Here is a 20453-nt window from a genome sequence, read left to right on the forward strand (position 1 = left end):
CATAGGCTTTCTCAAAATAGTGACTAGAGGTTGGTGGTCTATTTCAGTCTGGATAGGTCTACCATAAACATAATCATGGAACTTGGAACATGCAAACACAATTGCCAAAAGCTCTTTCTTGGTCTGAGCATACTGCATTTCAGTTTGGGTAAGAGTTCTCAATGCGTAGGCAACAGGTTGTCCATCTTGTAAAATGACTGCACCTAGCACACGAAAGAGTAACTGGTTTGTGAGCAACATATCTGAGAGCTGGTGGACTGGCAATTTTCTGTTTCAGGACATCAAATGCTCTTTGGTGCTGTTCTAACCAAGACCAGGATATATCCTTACATGCCAGCTCTCTAAGCAATGCTGAAGGTTGGCTTAAGATTGGAATAACTTGCCTACATAGTTAACCATGCCAATAAACTGCTTCAGGGCTTGACAGTAACACAAGGAGACCCAGAAAAAATTTGCTCCATTGCACATTGAAAGACTTCACTTGTAGAATTTATTACAAATGGCATTCTCAAAAATTTGTAGTTTCCAAACGGAGTACTGAAAGTAGTTAGCAGTGAGGATTTCTTGTCAAGCTGAATTGGCCAAAATAAACTCTTTGCATCTGAGACAGAAAAAACAGTGGCATTTGGCATTAGTGCTTTTTAACTTCTTCAGCTGTGTGCATTGGATAATGAGATCTTTTTAGTGCTTTGTTCAAATCTCATGGATCAATACAGATTCTGATGTCATCTAAGCTTTTCTTATGAGCATCCGCCATAGAAGATATCCACTCAGTTGGTTCATCTACTGGACAAATCCCACCTTGTCACACCATTTTATCTAACTTGGCTTTGACTCTGTCCTGCATAGCTATAGCAACTTTACGAGCTGGCCTAATAACTTTACTGACATCTGGGTCTAACTTCATGGAGTACACGACTGGAAGCTTGTCTACTTTGTCTTCAAAAAGATCAGCAAATGTAGAAAAAATATGTTGAGCAAAATTAGAGTAGATGTCTTTTAAGCTAACTTGATGGACTTCCTTATTAAATGAAAACAGTCCCATTTTCAAACTGTCGCTCAGCCCTAATAATGACTGGATGTGCCTCTTGTTTTACTCAAGTAATTTTTATTTTCAAACAAATTAAATTATTGCAGATGCAACATAATCTAAATTATAATACATAAATAACTGTATACACTATTTAAATTTGGCCTGCAGGAATGGATGTGCCTTTGACCACATAAAATAACAAGTCATAACTTCTCCACCTGTGTCAGCTTTGAGCTCTGTGGGTTTTACATTTATCTGAACAGTACAAAATACTTAATTCTTTTCCCATACATCTACTGCATTGACTGTTTCATGAAGCACTAACACACCATCAATGTAAAAAGTATGTGACATAGGATTACAGCTTTCCAATTGATCAACTCATTTTTTGAAATGTTCCCTTTTAATAAAATAATATGTGCCTTTTGATTTACAAAACCTTTTGAAATAATTCCACTTATTGCATTTGTGGCATCACTGACCAAAAGCTAAACATTTTCCCTTTTAGACTCATGATTTTCACCACAATTATGACACCTGGTAAGGATGGGTTAAATGCTTTGAGTTTGCTGACTCACTCTTATGATTCACTGAGACTTTATAAACTATGGAATTTGCTGGAAAGCTCTGGGGTTTACCAGTAGGTGCTGCAGGGGCTACAGTTGCTGCCATGTGCTTGGGCTTGTTTCTTTTAACCACATGCTGCATACTGTTAACATGAGCTCTAGAAGTTACTGGAATCATGCATCTCATTTCTAAGCATATTTGTGTATTTTTCTGTAAGCTCATATATCTGACAAATCTCAAAGGCCTTATTCAAAGTTAAATCACTGTCACAAAGCAAAACCTTTCTCACTGCAGCATCTTTAATACCACACACAAGTCTGTCTTTTATCAACTAATCCCTTAAATCACCAAATTGCACATTTTAGCCTTATTTCTCAAATCAGTTATATATGTTGCAAAAGTTTCAGCAGACTTTTGATTCCTTGTATAAAATAGCTGCCTTTCCATTGTAAAATTTGTTTGGAGGTTACACATTCTCTAAATTTACATTTTAAGCACTCAGGCTCCTCCCTTGACTCAGCTGGTACAACAATATGATGGTTTTCCCTTCTCCTGCAAATACATCATTTGCATACACAAATGAATGTTCCCTTTCAATGGGTTATGACCCAGCTACATTAAGTAGAAAAAATGCCTTTGTAGGGTCATCTTTATCATAAAATGCATCCGGTATGAAAATGTCATACTCTTGCTCAAACACTCTCCAGTTCCCTTCAACATTATTGTCAAACACAAGTGCAATGGGTTTTCAAAATCCGTCTACCATGCCCACAAACTATGCACAAACACACACTGAAAATATGTCCCTTGCAATTATGTACGTACAAGCTGACAACCAGCTTGTAATAATATTCAAATGCACAATAAACTCTTTTAAATACTGTACTTTGTGAAATATTCTCTGAAATGGCTGTATCTTGTGAAATAACATTACTGTAATACTACACAAACATGGAAACACGTTATACACTTCTGATAACTTGGATCTCTTTAATTAATACAAAAAATATGTGCTTAGAGAAAATGCAGTCATTTCCTTTGATTTTATTTGTTTCGTGCATTTCGGACTTTATTTCAAACATTTTCCTTAGTGATTTGAATATCTTTATCAATATCAAACATATCAGCTTATGCAAATATCATTTAAGAGTGTTCTGTATGCTTTGTTTCATATTTTGTGAATAAAAATAGCTTGAGCAAGTTTTAATACCTGAAATTTGTTTCAGAACTGTTTTGCGAATTGTACATGCAATAGGGATGATCCATTCCTGTATGTTCCTCCAATACCAACCGGGTGCCTCTTGGACTTAAATTGGAGAAACTGAAACTCTTTCTGGAAACAAGTAATTTTGGCCATGTGTCCTTCAACAGAATACCCTTTTAGATATGCCTCTTCTGACACCATGTCGCTCATCCCTCTCTAACATAGATAGCAAGCAGGTGGGGTAGTTTGTTTAGATGCTTTATTACATAGAAACACATCAAGATGGATAGCAACATCATAAAATATAAACAAACTGATTAACAGTCAGACCTTACATGCATACATGCTTACATCTCAACAGCTTACTGCAAAATGGCAGTCAGGCTTGCAGAATCTCAATATTTATGCACTTGTGCAAGCCCTTTAGGTAGTTATATAGTATATGTGACATGGTTAACAAAAGAAAGAAAGAAAAATAGTTGAGGTTATTTGGGTGATGTAAGTTTTCTGGAGGGATTTTAAAAAGTTGTATTGGAAAGAATAGTATAGATATTTGACATATCAATATTTGTCAAGGTTGTCTAAAAGAGATAGGAATAAATATCTGTATAAAGATGTGGTGTAAACATTTGAACATGTAATTATCTGTATGTTTGTAAACTGGTGTATGAAATTGTATTAAGTAATAGTAATAAAAATAAAGTAGAATTAATATCTCTTCTCCTTGTTCCCCTGGGCCTACCCACAAGTTTCTTAATTTGAGAAGACAATTAGGGTACAATTTGAGGGATTTTATTACTAGCAACATTCATTTTTCATAGGCAAGGAAGGTCTTGATTCTGTCTAATGAAATTATGATTACAAAGATAAAAATTCTATCAATAAACATTACAATTTAGTTAATCAGAATTATAAACAATTTATAACAACACTTGAAAGAGCTTTTTCCAAAATTGGAAGCCAAAGGTTATTACTAAGCATCAGCTTTGAAATGAATAGCTGGAATAGAAGAACAGAACAGTAAATAATGAAATCATTTACTCTAGTAAAACATCTGTTATATAGTACTGATGTTATTCACAAGTTATTTTGAGTTTTCATGATATTTAACAATTATTTTTTTTTCAGTGAAGCAAGTAGCAATTATCTTAACAGAAAACAGAAATAAAATATTAACAGATCAAGACTGGTGGATATGTCCTCATTAAATGGAAAGAAGTCTGAAAAAAGAATACCATGTATGAAACATCAGTTTGGTTAGAAAGTGGTAAAACAGTCTTGTTTCTTTAATATAGATGGATGATTGTGATGCAGTTTCCATTTGGGTGATATAATGGAATTTCCTGCTTACTTTTTATCTGATGACAATCCTCCACTTGATTTAATTAAGCTAGCTGCAGATACTATTGCCTTCCCATTCTCTATACTCATCAATAGGTTCATAATTAACTCCCAAAGTCTCGAAATCTGAAAGTTAAGTTATATAGTACCTCCACATAAAGGTGGCAGAAATGACAATCTTAGTAACTTCAGGCCAATTGCTATTCTACCTCCACTATCAAAGATACTGGAAAGATGTGTTCACTCACAATTAATACAGTACCTTTTAGACCAAAACCTACTTTCTACCTCTCAGCATGGATTTTGCTCTAACAACAGCACAACTACCTTAGTTGTTGTTGTTTGTCTTTTGGCTTTTCCCTGTAAGGGGTCGCCACAGAGGAACTCCAGTCCGCTAATGATTCGCAGTAGATTTTTACGAAACGCCGAGGTGGCAGCTTAATGCCCAACCTTCAACAAAGGCATGCCCATTTATGCACGCATGTCTTTCGAACGCTACCCAACTGTGGGGAGAACATGCAGACTCCACAAAGAAGGCACTCCCAACCCCAGCCGAGAATTGAATGGGAGAACCTCTTGCTGTGAGGTAACAATGCTACCGCCATACCACCGCAACATCTTTCGCAAATGCCATTACCATACACTCTAATAACAAACTCTTGATTTTTACGATCTTTCTTGATCTTTCAAAGACATTTGACAAAAGTCGCTCATTCTAAGCCACTCCATAAGCTCACCCCTCTTAGCCTCTCTAATAATATTATAAAATGATTTCATGGCTTCCTAAGTAACAGAACACAATGTGTCAAGTAGCAAGCAGCATAATCTCCCTTCTTTCCCTCAAGGTCCATTGCGGTTTAATATATTTGTTAATCATGCACATACTGCTTCTGTACCACCAGATTCATATTGTCATTCCCCTTCAATTAATGAAATGCAAGCCAAAACCCAGGAATCAGTTCAACTCTGGCTACAAAAAACATGGCCTGATACATAATGCTAAAAAGACAAAACTCACGATCTTTCTGTGTATTCCACGCATACTAATTTTTTTTAATTGCATCTTCTTACAGTATTATCCTGTATATTATCTCAAATGCCAGACATTTGGCATTTGGCCTCCTTCTATCCAATATCATAAACAAAACTAATCGAAAACTAGGTGCCTCATACTGAATCAAAACCTTTCTTGGACAGCCTGAAAGCCAACTGACAATGCTTAACTCTTACACTATCCACTCATTAACTTGTCCCTTTTTAATTTATCTTACATTTGACTATTTCCTATAAATCTGCCATTATTGTGTTTCAACAAAATATGTGGCCATGTTTAGTTTATTGGAGACTGCATAAATAATTTCATCTATAGTATATGAGCTGTTAGGCTAGTAAAGGCTTGGTGCAGAAGTGTTTCATCAGAATCAGGTGCGCATAAATGCAGGCATTGGGGAGCCCAGCATGAACATGTACTAGCCTACATGATACAGCTCAAAAAGCAATCAAAGTCTAAACCAACCATACTAGAAGTAGTGAATATAGCAACAGAGATAAAAGTACCAGAAGTGGGATCTTTAGAAAAGGCAAGAAGCTAATTACATAAAAAAATAAAAATTGTGTGAGCAAAATATGCACATTAATGTTTTGGTGGAGGAATGATGTTTAAGGAAAAGCAGGAAATGAATGAGCTAAATGTTTGACTGATCATGACTGTATAGAAGATTATAAGTGATGTATAATGTTTGCAAATGAAAATATGTCAATATGGTTTGTTTTCATTTATATAAATGCATGATTGCCTGTGTCATAAGTGATAATTCAATAAAGGTAGTTCTTGTTTTTTTTTTTAAAAAGCAAGCAAGAATTGTTATGCTACCAATGAAACACAGGGCACTTAACCAGCTTACAGCAGATAAATGTAGAACAGTTCAGTTTGCCCCACTCCTACCCATATCAAAGAGCAAAACTCAGTTCCAAATGAAAAGTCACTATTAGAAAGCAACCACATTTTCAATATACCAACAAACGAAAAAAACTGAAAACTATTAAAACAACAAAAAAGGCCAGTGAAAAGCAAATGCTTTTATTGCTCAAACTCTAGTGCATCAGCAAAACAGTTGCCTTCAAGGAGTACAAACATCAAACTGACTTACATCTTATATACGCTGCACAAAAACTATTAACCAATTAAGCAAATAATTATATAACTAAAATTAATTAATCATACAAACAATTTTCAAAAACATTCTATGTTTAAACCACTTGGGGTCAGTATGTTGTATTTCAAAATAAAAATAGATTCCTTATAAAACGTTTTTTCTTTACATCTAAACATTCAAAACTTTGAGTTACTTGTTCTAAAACTGTGCCTCTTAAAGAATTAGGATTACTGCCATGACATGAACTAAAGTGAACAGCTTATTTTTTTATGTCTCTTATATGTTCCTGTTATCTAACTTTAAAAGGTCTTTTACTTTCCCCTATATAAAGCATATCACAGGAACATTTAAGGGCATAAACAACACTCTTTGTAAAATGATAACAACTGTCACTAGGATAAAAAACATTCCATTGATTTTATTAAAATTGTTCACAATGTATTTACAAACAGAATAATTACCACATCTAAATGTACTTTAACAAGTATTTCCCTATGCAAATTTTTGCTTGTATTTTTGTGTAGAGTATATAAGAAGTAATAATTTCATAGTTTCATAGTATAGTACTAGGCTATCTGCCCTGGGGCATTTGTAAGCCTAGCCATAGTGATGTGGCTTTTGCCACCCCATGAAATGGTACAAAAAATGTACAGAATAAATTTAGAATACTGTGCCTCTGTCTAGTAGTGACACAATGAAGGTCCCCTTATATAATAGAATTAGTTTACTGTGCCCCTGTCTAGCAGTGACACAGATGTGACCCCTGGGTAAACTTACGATCTCCCATCCACTCATCAAGATTTCTCTTGAAGAGAGTCAGTGAGGGGCTCTGCCTAATACGAACTGGGATCTTGTTCCAAAGCATGGGAAGCCGCTGGGTTATGAATCTATCCCTCCAGCATGTCCTATTCATACTTGTGCTGAGGTTTAAGTCTTTAGCTCTCGTGGTCCTGATGGATTTGGATTTTTTGAGGTGGAGCATGTCCATTAGATCCTGATTGGACATGGCCTTGTACATCAGGCAGAGATCACCTCTGAGCAGGCGGTATGCTACTGAATAGAGCTGAAGTTTCTTTAGTCTGGCAGAATAAGACATATGTTGGAGACCCTTGATCCTCTTGGTGAGGTACTTTTGTGGTCTCTCCAGCTGTTGCAAATGCCGGGTGAGGTACATACCAAATGGGGCATTGTACTCAATCATGGGTCTGATGAGGGAGGAATATAGGGGTACAATGACATCCTTGGATCTGGATGTGAATCCCTTCATGATGAGGTGTGCAAGGTAGAATGTTTTTCTAACCACTTTGGCAATGTGGGTGTCAAATGAGAGGTCGCTGTCGACTTGGGTCTCTAGGTCTCTGATTACTTTTTCTGTACTCAGTGGGTTGCTGTCTATGTGATAATTTGTGGGTACTTTGTTTTTCCCAAAGGGGATGACTATACATTTTTTGGCATTTAGTTTAAGGCCGTGACTCCGGCACCAGTTGTCCATTTCTGTGAGGCCTTTTTGTAGGATGTGTGTGTCTGCTGGTGTATCGACTATGGCGCCTAGTTTGCAGTCATCTGTGAACTCTGTCAGCCACAGCCCTCCCATGTTTGCTTTAACATCTGAGAAATAAATGCCGAACAAGAGGGGTCCCAGGACAGATCCCTGTGGGACACCATTTGTGACTGGCTTTGAGTCTGACATTGCTCCAGCGATTTTAACTTTATGGGTTTTGTCCTTTAGCCAGTTTGCAATCCATCTAGTGACATCAGGGTTTACTTTTAAGCTGTTGAGCTTATCTATGATGCCTGAGTGGGGTATTGTGTTGAAGGCCTTAGCCAAGTCCAGGTATGCTGTATGGACTGCTTTGCCCTCATCAATGGCTCTAGTGACTGTTTTGAAAAAGTCACCCAGGTTTAAAAGGCAGGATCTGCCCTTTACAAAGCCGAACTGGGTGGGGTCAAGTGTCTGTAGGTCCCCTATGTCTCTGTTTATGAGTTCCATAATGATTCTTTCCATAGCTTTGCAGACCAGGCTGGTTAAGCTTATGGGGTGGTAGTTTCCAGGGTCTGTAGAGGCACCCCCCTTGTGGAGTGGGACCACTGTTGCTGCACGCCAGTGTTCAGGTACATATCCCGAAGTAAGGCTAAGGTTAAATAGCATTTTTATGTGTGGGTTTAGCTCCTCTTGGAGTTCACGTAACACGCAACCCAGGATACCATCAGGTCCCATTGATGCTGTGTTTTTTGCTTTGTTTAGGGCGGTTCTCACTTGGACATCTGAGATGACAGGGAGATTACATTCAGCTGGGATAAGTATTTCTTCTTTTGGGGGTGAAGGAGGGGAGAAATTTGCACTGAACCTGTCAGCCAGAATGTTGGCAATATCTGTGGGTTCAGTGTATTTTTTGTTGTTGTGAACCAACTCTGAGCATATCTGAGGGTTTCCGCCCAGGTTTCTAACATAGCTGAAGAAGGCTTTGTGGTTATCTTTAGTATTCTTAGCGATTTTTCTCTCAAAGTTGGCCTTGGATGTTTTTATGAGAGAACGTAGTTTTCTGCTAATGTTGATCAGAGATGTCTTCCCTTCATGGGATTTTGCTCTGACGTGCAGTAGCTTCCTTCTTTTGTTATACAATTTGTTTATGGTTGAGGTCCACCAGACAGGATGCTTACCTTTGGTGGAGAGGGACTTGGATTTGTTTGGGATTGCATGATCCATGCATTCTTGGAGATGTCCATAGAAAGCATTTGTGAAGGATTCGGCATTGTGGGATGTGGTATCCACTGGCACAGTGGGCTTAAAGGATACCATCTCAGTCTTAAGAAGAGTGGAGTCTGCTTTTGAGAAGTTTTTCACTGTGGTCTTTTGTGCTGGGGGTGGAGGTGGGATATGTATATCCAGGGTGATTAGTTTGTGGTCAGATCTCACTAGTGAGGGGTATACTTGTGGTGTGGAGCATTTTGTCCCCATGTTTGTGATGATCAGGTCTAGTATATTATCTCCCTAGTGGGAGAGGTGACTAGTTGTTCCAGTGCATTTGAATTTATGAATTCCAGGAACCTTTGGGCTAGGGTATTAGGGCTAGAATAATGTACCCAATCTATGTTTGGGTAGTTGAAGTCTCCCAGTATGATGGTATTTTGTGATACATTCATATCCTCCAATGTCTTCAGGAAGGCTGAGTGGGGTTCTTGAGATTGGGAGGGTGGTCTGTAACATGCTACCAGTTGTATAGCAGTTTTGCCTATGGTTAGTTGCACCTGTATGGTCTCTGATGCTTCATGTGTTGCTACTAACCTGGAGGTGTGGGTGTCCTTGATGAATATGGACACTACCCCTCCCTTTGTGGTTCGGCCGAAAAGCATGATATGAGGTATAGCCTGGTAGTGCTGGGGTGCTCTCAGGAGCCTTGAACCAGGTTTCAGTTACTGCACAGACGTCGATGTTCTCCATGCTGAGGAGTGCATCAAGTGCCTGCATCTTGAGATTTAGACTTCTGGCATTGAGCAGCATTACCCTTAGTTTTTTTTTCCATTTTTGTTTTCTAAGGAGGTGGGTTTGTCTTTTGAGCCTTGCCTAAAAAAGGCACTATGGGGTGGCAAGAGCCTTAGCCAATATCCGGAAGCCCAGTGGTGACAGGTGTAAGCCATCCCTTGTGAAGCAGCGTGGCTTGTCCAACATGTCATCACAGGCAGACAGACATTGGATCCCCTTAGAATGACACCAGTACTTGAGCCAATTGTTAAAGCTGATCATCTTGTCTTTGTATTGTGGTATCATTCTTGGTGAGGGCAAGATGCTGCTCATGGTCAGGGTCATACCAGCCTGGGCTACATAATCGGAGAGCTCCTCTATGTCTCTTTTCATGTAGTCCAGGGAGGTACGTCTCAGGTCACTCACACCAGCATGGACAATGATGGAGTCATATTTGTACTTGCTTTGGAGTGACTTGAGTGCGTATGTTATGTGGCAGATCCTAGCTCCCGATAGACAGGTCACAGTCACCTTCTCCTTGTTCAGCCTGATCAGCGGGACATCAGTGTGTCTGACTATAGAGTCACCTATTACTAGTGTATCAGGCAAGGTGTTTGGCCTTAAGGGCTGTGATTGGTTGACACACTGATTTATTGAAGTATGTGTTGCATGTGTTTTGTTTTGAGGTGGTGGATTTTTGGATGTCTGCTTTGGGAGCCTCTGTTGTTTTGGTAAGTTTTTTATTAGAGCCTCCGAGTATGTCTTTGTGTTTTTATGTGTTTGGTTTGCAGTTGTGGTAGGTCTATGTGGGACTGGGATTGTTGTGTGTGTGGTTGCCATCTCCTCCTGTCTGGTCATGCCAGCCCTGAGTTGGGAGAGTTCAGCCTCCAGTTTGGCTATATAGTTGCATCTCTCACATGTATTTGTGTTTGTTGGGAGGAGGAGAGGGTTGTCTGCGTACATGAGACAATTGTAGCATTGTCTCAAGATACCCATATTGACCAGCTGAACTGGAGACGACACCAGTAATCTACCACTCGACATGCTAGAACAGTATAAGGGAGTGCTGTACCTTTAAGGGAAGTGGATATTCACAGGGGTGGTAAGTAGATGTAGTGCTTTACTTAGTACAAGAGTGCTTACTTAGTAGAGTAGTATTGAGAACAAGTGCTAGGCTTATAATATAGTGAGTATTCTGGTTATACTAAGAGTAGAGCTTCCTTAAGGGAAAAAGTTTAACCGGCGCTGCGCTATGCGCACAGCCGCGCAAAGCCGTGCAAATGGTGATTTTAAACAGTGAACTACAAAAGAGCTAGAAATGGTCCAAAACAACCAATTACTACAGCTTCGTGTGCTGAGGTCACTTCCTACATGGACAGGTAGGCTGCTCAAGGCTCCCCACTCCCACTGGTGAGCAAAGAAACTTTCTTCTATCCAAGTAAGGTAATGGACAACACAGGAACTACACCACAGCCCAGAATACAGCAATGCCTGTAAACTGGTCTAAACTAGTCGAAGAGAGGCAGGAAAACAAGGATTTGTTTTTGTTTTTTTGTTTTTTTTGGTAAAAACACACAGAAAATGCAGAAACAGTGATAAATTAGTTACACCGGCTCGCACACTTTAGTGGGCAGCCTCCACAGTTAAATTAAACAAACAAACAAACAAACTTCCGATCAAATTCGACTAAAATGTAACTTTAAGTGCAGATTTTAAAATAATGCAGCAAACATTTAAAAAACAGTTCAAGCTAGTTCAGGGTAAGCTACAGAAGCTATTGCAAGTGAAAAAAAAGCAAAGATACTTAAATCCAGAAAGTAGTCGCTTTTCTGAGTTCCCTGCTGCTAGGACCACTCTGCAGAACCACGAGGAGCTTGTCTGAGCAGTATAGCCAGAAAAAAATGCCCAGAGGCGGATTTTAAACATTGAACTACAAAAGAGCTAGAAATGGTCCAAAACAACCAATTACTACAGCTTCTTGTGCTGAGGTCACTTCCTACAGGGATAGGTAGGCTGCTCAAGGCTCCCCACTCCCACTGGTGAGCAAAGAAACTTCCTTCTATCCAAGTAAGGTAATGGACAACACAGGAACTACACCACAGCCCAGAATACAGCAATGCCTGTAAACTGGTCTAAACTAGTCGAGGAGAGGCGGGAAAACAAGGATTTTTTTTTGTTTTTTTGGTAGAAACACACAGAAAATGCAGAAACAGTGATAAATTAGTTACACAGGCTAGCACACTTTAGTCGGCAGCCTCCACAGTTAAATTAAACAAACAAACAAACAAACTTTTGATCAAATTCGACTAAAATGTAACTTTAAGTGCAGATTTTAAAATAATGCAGCAAACAGTTAAAAAACAGTTCAAGCTAGTTCAGGGTAAGCTACAGAAGCTATTGCAAATGAAAAAAAAGCAAAGATACTTAAATCCAGAAAGTAGTCGCTTTTCTGAGTCTGTTTGATGTTTGTACACCGTGAAGGCATGGATGAATTGAATTGGTTCTTGGACAGCAGTTAAAACTGACACTGCTAAATGTACAAAAGAATTTTCTCAGTTTTTGAAAGTCTCACAGACTAAAATTAAGGCACAAACTGTTGTTGAACAAGGCAGTAAAGCTATTTGTATAATAAAAGGGTTAACTGTCCATTTGCAATAAACATATAACAGGCAACTGGCTAACACACAGCATGAGGTAATTCTTGCAAGGAAGGAGACTAACACATTACGAGCTCAGAGAACTCTCCCTAAGTGGGATGAACAGAAGGGTATTTTTAATAACATGATTAAATTTGAAGCTTGGGTTCTTAAAACTGTAGCCACTATATGTAATGACACACTTGAACATTGTTTCTGGAATTTTATTCCTCAGCGTTTCATAGCTTATATACAGCAAAAGTGGCATAAAAACAGTGCACATTACAAAACAGATAAGAACAGAGACGAGGTTCATGGTAAACTGACAAACAGATTTAATAAACTTCTAAGACATAGAGTGAGTTCAAAAAGTTCAGACAACATATGTACACTAACTGTGCCTGAAACAAAAGAACAGCATTTAGCTAAAGTGATAATGGTCCTTCAAACACTGCAGGAGGCAGGGTTTAATGTTAAAAGTGAAAAGGTACAATTCATGTCATGACATGCTTTCTAGCCAGAAAGAATTACGCTTTCTGGAGTGAGGACCAAAAAAAAAAAAACAGATTTTTGCAATTTAAAGGCAGCATTGGCCAAGGCTACAAAACTAGTAGCTCTCCAAATCATGCTCTATTGTGCTTTTACAGGAGTGGCCTCACAGCTCTGATGCTAAAATGAAAAAGACTTTACATTCTTCAGTAAAAAAATGACACATATTGAGAGGGGATATCACCCATGCATTTAGCAACTTTTGGCCATTTACTAGGGTTGAAAACAAACTGAATATTTAACAGCTTTCTCCAAAGACATTATAGTACAGACACCACATTATGCCATACAGGTTTTGGTAAATGAAACTCAGTTAAGTAAACTGATTCATGACTTCAGTCAAGCAGTGTTTGCAAAATGGTTGGCATTATTTAGTGTCAAGTAAGTTACAGTAAAGGCAGGAGATAAGTATTACTTATCTAACTTCATAAAATATAAAGGAATTTTTTTTCCAAACAGTGCATTGTGTCTTTCGGCTTTTCCTGGTTAGGGGTCGCCACAGCGGAACTCTGGTCTGCTAATGATTGGCAGTAGATTTTTACATGCCGAGTTGCCAGCTCTGATGCACAACCTTCAACGAAGGTACGCCCATTCATGCATGTCTCCACACAGAAGACGCTCTAGCTGAGAATCGAACAGGACAACATCTTACTGTGAGATGACAATGCTACCATAGCACCACCACTGCAGTCTCCTTTTTTTCAAACAGTGCATTCTCTGCAGCTGCATATGTCTACATGAGCAAGGAGAGGATTTGTTGATAATATGGGCAAACCACTCAAGCATGCTTCTGTGTTACAGACAATTTAAAATTTAGTTCGCAGTCACTCTCTTGTGGGTTACTACAGTATTTTAAAGGTAAAAGCTCATCCAAAAGCTACACATGAGATTTTTCAGTTAAATAACTATGCAGATCAGATGGCAAAAAAGGTAGCCAGGAAAGGAATGCAATTGTATCCTACAGAACACCTTTCTGATGTACTAGATAACACCACTGCAGTACATGCCATACAGATATTTTCAGCTCAAAATTTCCAGCAAAATGTGCTGCAGATCCAAACTAAGTTTGGACTGCAGAAAGAGTTGGAAAATGCACTCTTGAAAGAGAAAGTCCAAAATAATATTATGCAAAATAAAAGAGCTTAGTATAATACTCTGCTAAGAGGCCTAGGCACAGGCAGTGGAGTTATTAATACAGCTGATAAAAACAGTGGAAGAAGATATCTCTCAGATTGTAGATTTACAAGCATCTTGGAATCCAGAGATATGGAAGGCACACCTGCATAATATAAACTACCAGCAGCAATTTTTTGACAATTATGATGCTATGCAGTTACATCAGTTGAAATTTGATGGTAACATGACAGTTTTTGTAAACTGTACAAAATGCACTATGCAATCTTTGTATGTAGAAACTCAAAAAATAATGTACAAATTGAACTAATGTTACAGAATGAAAATGCTTGGCGACAATTGTTTCATAAATGGATACCTGATACAGATTGGATTAAACTATATGCTGAAGTAACATACTGTACTCTGCAATACTGCACAGGACAGTTTTCATATTATAATGTTACTGATACCACTGTTATGTGTCAATTTATGGTATTATCTATGACATTTCTAGTACCAGAAGGGTATGAATATTGGTTGCCACAATTTGAAGGTAATCATATAGATATGAGGGGAAAAACACATAAAATTGAGTATTGTATACAGATTCAAAATGGATTAATTTATGGACAGCATTCTCATGTCTATGAACCATGCTTACTGCAGCATTCTGTTAACTTATGTAAGTGGACAATTATGCCACCTTCTTTTCAAATGTTTATAGAAGTGGCTCCTCAGCATGTTTGTCTGGTTACAGATCAAGATGTAAGTCATAATTTAAAATTTCCTTTTGTAGGATGTTTATCACATGTTGACTTCCTTTAATGGAATAATCAGAGCTATGTGTTTACTGAAACCATAGAAGTATATGCTTCCACAAGTTGGAATTATGACTTGATACAGCTTCCCAATATATCTGTATCTTTGGATAATTTAAAAAAATATAATGAATAATACTGAGATTCTCAGAGAGTACTTAGGAAAAAGAAATAAAAGTATTCTGTATTATGAGGCATTAAGCATCATTGCAAAAGATAAATTACTTAGTTTGGCTGAAAAGACCAAAAAAGATACTGCTCACAATTGGTGGGATATCTATACTGGTTGGTCAAAATCAGGAAAAAAAACTGTTAAATTGGTTGATACATCCTGCATTAGTAGTGTTAGACATTATAGTCATATTAACTGTCCGGAATTGCAATTTACATTGCCATTTGCAAAAAACTTACAGAATCCACCAGATCATGATGGTTAACCTGGATAAATTAGAAAAGGTTTCAATGTGTGCAAGTGAAGTTGAAAATGAACAGTCTTTTAAATTGAAAAGATGGAATTGTGAGAGTTGAAATATTCTACTTTATGAGTAAAAACGGTATTCAGTAGATTTTTCTGAAAATATAAAATAAATATTCTGCTTTTTATTGTAGTACAGAGTGCACTTAGTTTAAACTCTTGGAAAAAGCATATAGCTTGACATTCATTGTTACTAGAAGTCAGAAGTAAAATATTTTATCTTTTATAAACTATGCAGTTTGTGAAATTCTCTATCTACAAGCAGGTGAAGATTAACTCTTATATGCAGCTGTGTTTTGTCAACAGGATATGCAAGATAAGAGCAAGGCCAAGGAGTTATTTTTCAGGAACAAAATGTCTGCGATATGGAAACTGTCAGCAAACCAGCTTCAAAGAAAAGACTTATTATTCTGGCAAATTCTCTAAACTGCTGATGCAGGCAAAGAAAAACACTATAAAGATTGGCCTTCTTTTGTATGAGAGACTTTGATTCCTACAGATCTGATGCTGTAAGCTAAAGTACAGCTTTGTTATTTGTGTATCTTTCATTGTTAAACTAGATGTCTACCTCGTATGCAGTAAAAAATGTCATATCAGATGAACCATCTCATTTGTTTTCATTGAGTATTGGTGCAGACTACCTTTTAGTGTAGTACTATAAATTTTACACCAAAGAGATTTGCAGTATAGAGTACCCTTTCCAGAGGTAGAGTCACAGCATTGTAGAGGAATAAGGAGGATGTCCACATTAGAGCACTGGATGAATTTAATTGGTTCTTGCACAGCAGTTAAAACCCAAAGGGATTTGCAGTATAGCATACCCTTTCCAGAGTTAGGTTCAGAGTGTTGTAGAGCAATAAGGAGGGTGTCCTCATTAGAGTACTGGATAAATTAAATTGGCTCTTGGACAGCAGTTGAAACCAAATGAGATTTGCAGTATAGAATACCTTTTCCAGAGGAAGGGTTGCAGCATTCTAGAGGGATAAGGAGAGTGTCTACTTTATAATGATGGATGAATTGAACTGGTTCTTGGACAGCAGTTAAAACCCAAAGATAGTGGCAAGCACACTGCTCTTGGGATGTGTTGGTATCTTAGTTCAAAAAACAGTATTTTGGCCTTATTAACTTGCAAAGTCGATGGAAGAAAATGTTTTGTTTTAGTATTTCTGAAGGATATAAATTCTGAAACTCAGATGAGGGTCATCAATCATTGTCTTCAATTCTCAGAGATTTGCCTGAAAACTATGAATTTTATGAAGAGTAAACCAAAAATATGAGGCAAAGTCTGGACATTCTGGGAAAATCAAGACAGTTGAGAGGTATGCATGAGGGATTTCAAGAACCTGTCTGTAAAGTGGTGAACATAGATTATAATAACAACAAATGAGTATAATAGCTCCTTACTTTTCATTATGGTTAACTTTCTTCAGCATCTGGTACTCTGTCCTACTGTGGGAGCCAGTCTTCTTGACCTGGTACCAGCTACTATAGCACTAATCTTCTCTATATCTAAAACCATCTCCCTCAGTGATAACATCATACCACACCATCAGTTTGTCCCTGACAATCCAGCTTAGACTCTACTGCATTAAGGAATTTCTCCAAGAAAAATCTTGTAGCACTTTTGAACAACCTAAAGAAGTGCAAAATTTCCCTGTCACACAGGGATTTCATGACAAAAGCAGTCCACTGACTCCAACACCTAACCTAACTTTGGCATTAAAGCTTCTATTACAATCTGGCAGAAGCATGATAGAAAATTTAAGAACAATCTTCAATGGTAGAGTCCCAGAATAAGCAAACACACACACACACACACACACACACACACACACACACACACACACACACACACACACACACACACACACACACACTCACACACACATATATCACCAACATCTATAAAGGTAGCCATAAAGCATTGTTTAACTGTATTAAGAAATTAAGAAGTAAAACCCAACAAAGCATAAAGGTGATGTCAAACAAATGGCACCACATATTTCAACCCCGAAGACATAGATAACATAAACATTGACAAATTTAGTTCTAAATAATTTCCACATTTATAAGTAATCTCTGGGCAAATCCTGAATGCCGTCTCCAGAAAAGGTATGACATTAGTTCTATGACTACTGTATGACATCGTATCAGGCTCTCTGCTAATCAGTTCAGAATGGAGCATCACATATCCCATGTAAACATATTAAATTTTAATCTCTTCTTTGGATACATGACTGAAGCTTGGAAAATAGTTTCATACAAAGGAGAATCTACCACTCACAATGGGAACTATGGAGCAATTAATTTCATCAGTACTGTTTGCAAAGTAATGGAATGTATCATCACATAAGCTAATATTAGAGATTCAGACAGCCTACAATTCCTTAACAAAAAAACAACTCAGATTTGTGAAAGGTAAATCTTAACTCCTACTTATTTTACTGTATATGTAACTGTCTCAGAGACAGAACTGCTCAGATGAGCAATCTACTTCCTTGGACAATGAACTATGGCAGGTTCTTAGCAGAACCTCATGAAACACACCATAAAGACACACACACACACACACACACACACACACACACACACACACACACACACACACACATGCACGCGCGCGCACACACACACACACACACACACACACACACACACACACACACACACACACGCCCGCGCAAAAATAGATCAGGAGACTTCCATTATTTGATCCATCTTTGAGGAGTTCCTCAAGTAGACTTTTTGTTTCATCTCCAAACAATCAGTTGGCAAACTTTTGCTTTAGAACATGCAAGAAGGCCTGGAAGATGGATGCTTTTTGTTTTCCTTGGGCAGGAATGCTATTGTATGACTTTCTACCCTTTCCACTGGTATCAAGGATACTTAAGATTCAGAAGGAGTCTCTTAAGATTATTGTGGTGACTATCTTTTGGTCCAGCCAACAATGGTTCACCCTTCTTTTGGAATTGAACAGGGACAATTACCACAAACTTCCTCGCAGAATGAATCTACTCATAAGAGAACAAGGGAGTTTGATTAATTCTGACCCCAATTAACCTCAACTGACTTCCTGGGTGATAGGGTTTGAATAACTTTTAGGCACCTGTTTACTGAGAACATGTAGCAAGTATTAACAGAGGCAAGAAAGTCAGCTTCTAGAAAATACTATATAAGGCAATGGAAAAGGTTTACTTGTTGGTGCAAATAACATAACCAGGACCCATTCAGGGCTAATGTTTCTTTGTTTTTTCAATATTTATATGACTTATTTTGTTATGGCCTGTCGTACCCCTCTATCAAGCTTCATTTGTTGGCTATTTCAGCATGTCAGTCCATGGATACCACTCTTTCAATGCAATTTCATGTAAAATGTTATGAAAAGTGTATTGCATAAGAGACCTCCAAGGAAACTGTTAGCTCCCTCATGGGATCTAAATTTTGTTTTAGAGAAACTGACTCTTGTTCTATTTGAACCAGGTCATGTGGCTGACTTGAGGTTTTTAATAGGGAAAACAGACTTGCTAATGGATTTGACATCTGCAAGGACAGTATATGAATTGCAAACTGTTATGATGGGTCAAAGTTATTCCATTCTCCACAGAGACAGTAATAACTAATCCTTCTTTTATGCTTAAAGTTATATCCAAGTTTAGTTTAAATCAAAGTACCCATCTCCCTATGTTCTTCCCTGAACCCTAGAGTAAGAAAGAAAAGATACTTCATACTTGGGATGTCCACAGACAACTTGTGTACTATCTTTACAGAACAAAATGTTTTAGATCTTATGATCAGTTGTTCATTTCTTTTGAAGGTTAGCAGAAGAGATGACTTGTGTATCTCCAAGTGGTTGTCCCACGCTATTACCTTTTTGCTATCCCAATCACAACAAAACTATTTTAGGGAGAGTCAAGACACACTCATAGCCTTTGTGTCATGTATGGCTTTTTGGAAAGTATTGCACTCTAGAAACATCTAGAAGCAGCAACTTGGTTTCTGTACATACTTTTACAAAGCACCACAAACTAGATTCCTTTTCCAAGTCTAGGTCAAGCTTTACTAAGACCATTCTCCTGGAACTCCTGTACCCTTCCCCTTCCTGTTGTTATATGCTATGGTAAACTATCCTATAGCTTAAGTTACTGCAGCAGTAAGCAACATAATAAATATAGCACAGCTGTGTAAGTAAACTTAACAAAACAGTAGATAAACTGTTGCAGTAGCTATTTCCTCTCACCCCCTTGTTTAACTATGTGTTTTATGCCAGGATGTAGACATATGTTTTAACTTTTCCTAGCAGTATCCTCTCAAGGCCTACCCTCCCTCTTTCAGTTGGCATGAAAAATCATCTGAAGTGCTTGACACAAAAATCTTTCAATCATTTCATCTTGAGTTGTCTAATGTTTTTCGTGCACAGAAACAGTTGTATCCTTGTGAGCTGGTTGGCTGTTACATAGTTAGCACAATACAAGCCATATAGCTTAGGTTATTGCAACAGTGATCTTTCAAACATCTATCATTATGGTAATTTTACTTACACAACAGTGCTTTCTGGGGTCATGAATCACCAGCACAGCTTTAACTTTTATTTGTAGTTATGTCCTAACAAGATTCCTAATTCTATGAACAAATTAGCATAGCCTTGTACAATGCATATTTTTTCTCTGTGATTGATTTTGATCACACACAGTCTATTCTTTTACTCAGTGAAATAATTTTACCATTCATAGGTTTTCATGAGTTACACAATCTATAAATTAATATATTTGTAATTTATTTCAAGTGTTACTGTTTTAAAAAGGAGTCCATTATTGTTTTATACTTGCATGCTAACAATGCTTCATCTAATACTGCAAGTTGCTGAACAGAATAAGTTAGTGATATATGCACGACTCTTTCTGATGAGCAGTCTCTTAAATTTCCTGCCGACATGTTCTTGTAATTGGAGATTCAGTTATTAAAGGAAATGATACTGACATCTGCAGAGAAGATAATGAACATCAAATAGTTTTATGCTTGCCAGAAGCAAAAATAGAGGATGTGAGGCAGGCCTTAGAATGCCTTATTGTAATGATCTGTTTTTATTCATGTTGGT

Source organism: Protopterus annectens, chromosome 1.part1 (assembly GCF_019279795.1).
Source record: "Protopterus annectens isolate FY-2018-M chromosome 1.part1, PAN1.0, whole genome shotgun sequence".
Lineage (NCBI taxonomy): Eukaryota > Metazoa > Chordata > Ceratodontiformes > Protopteridae > Protopterus > Protopterus annectens.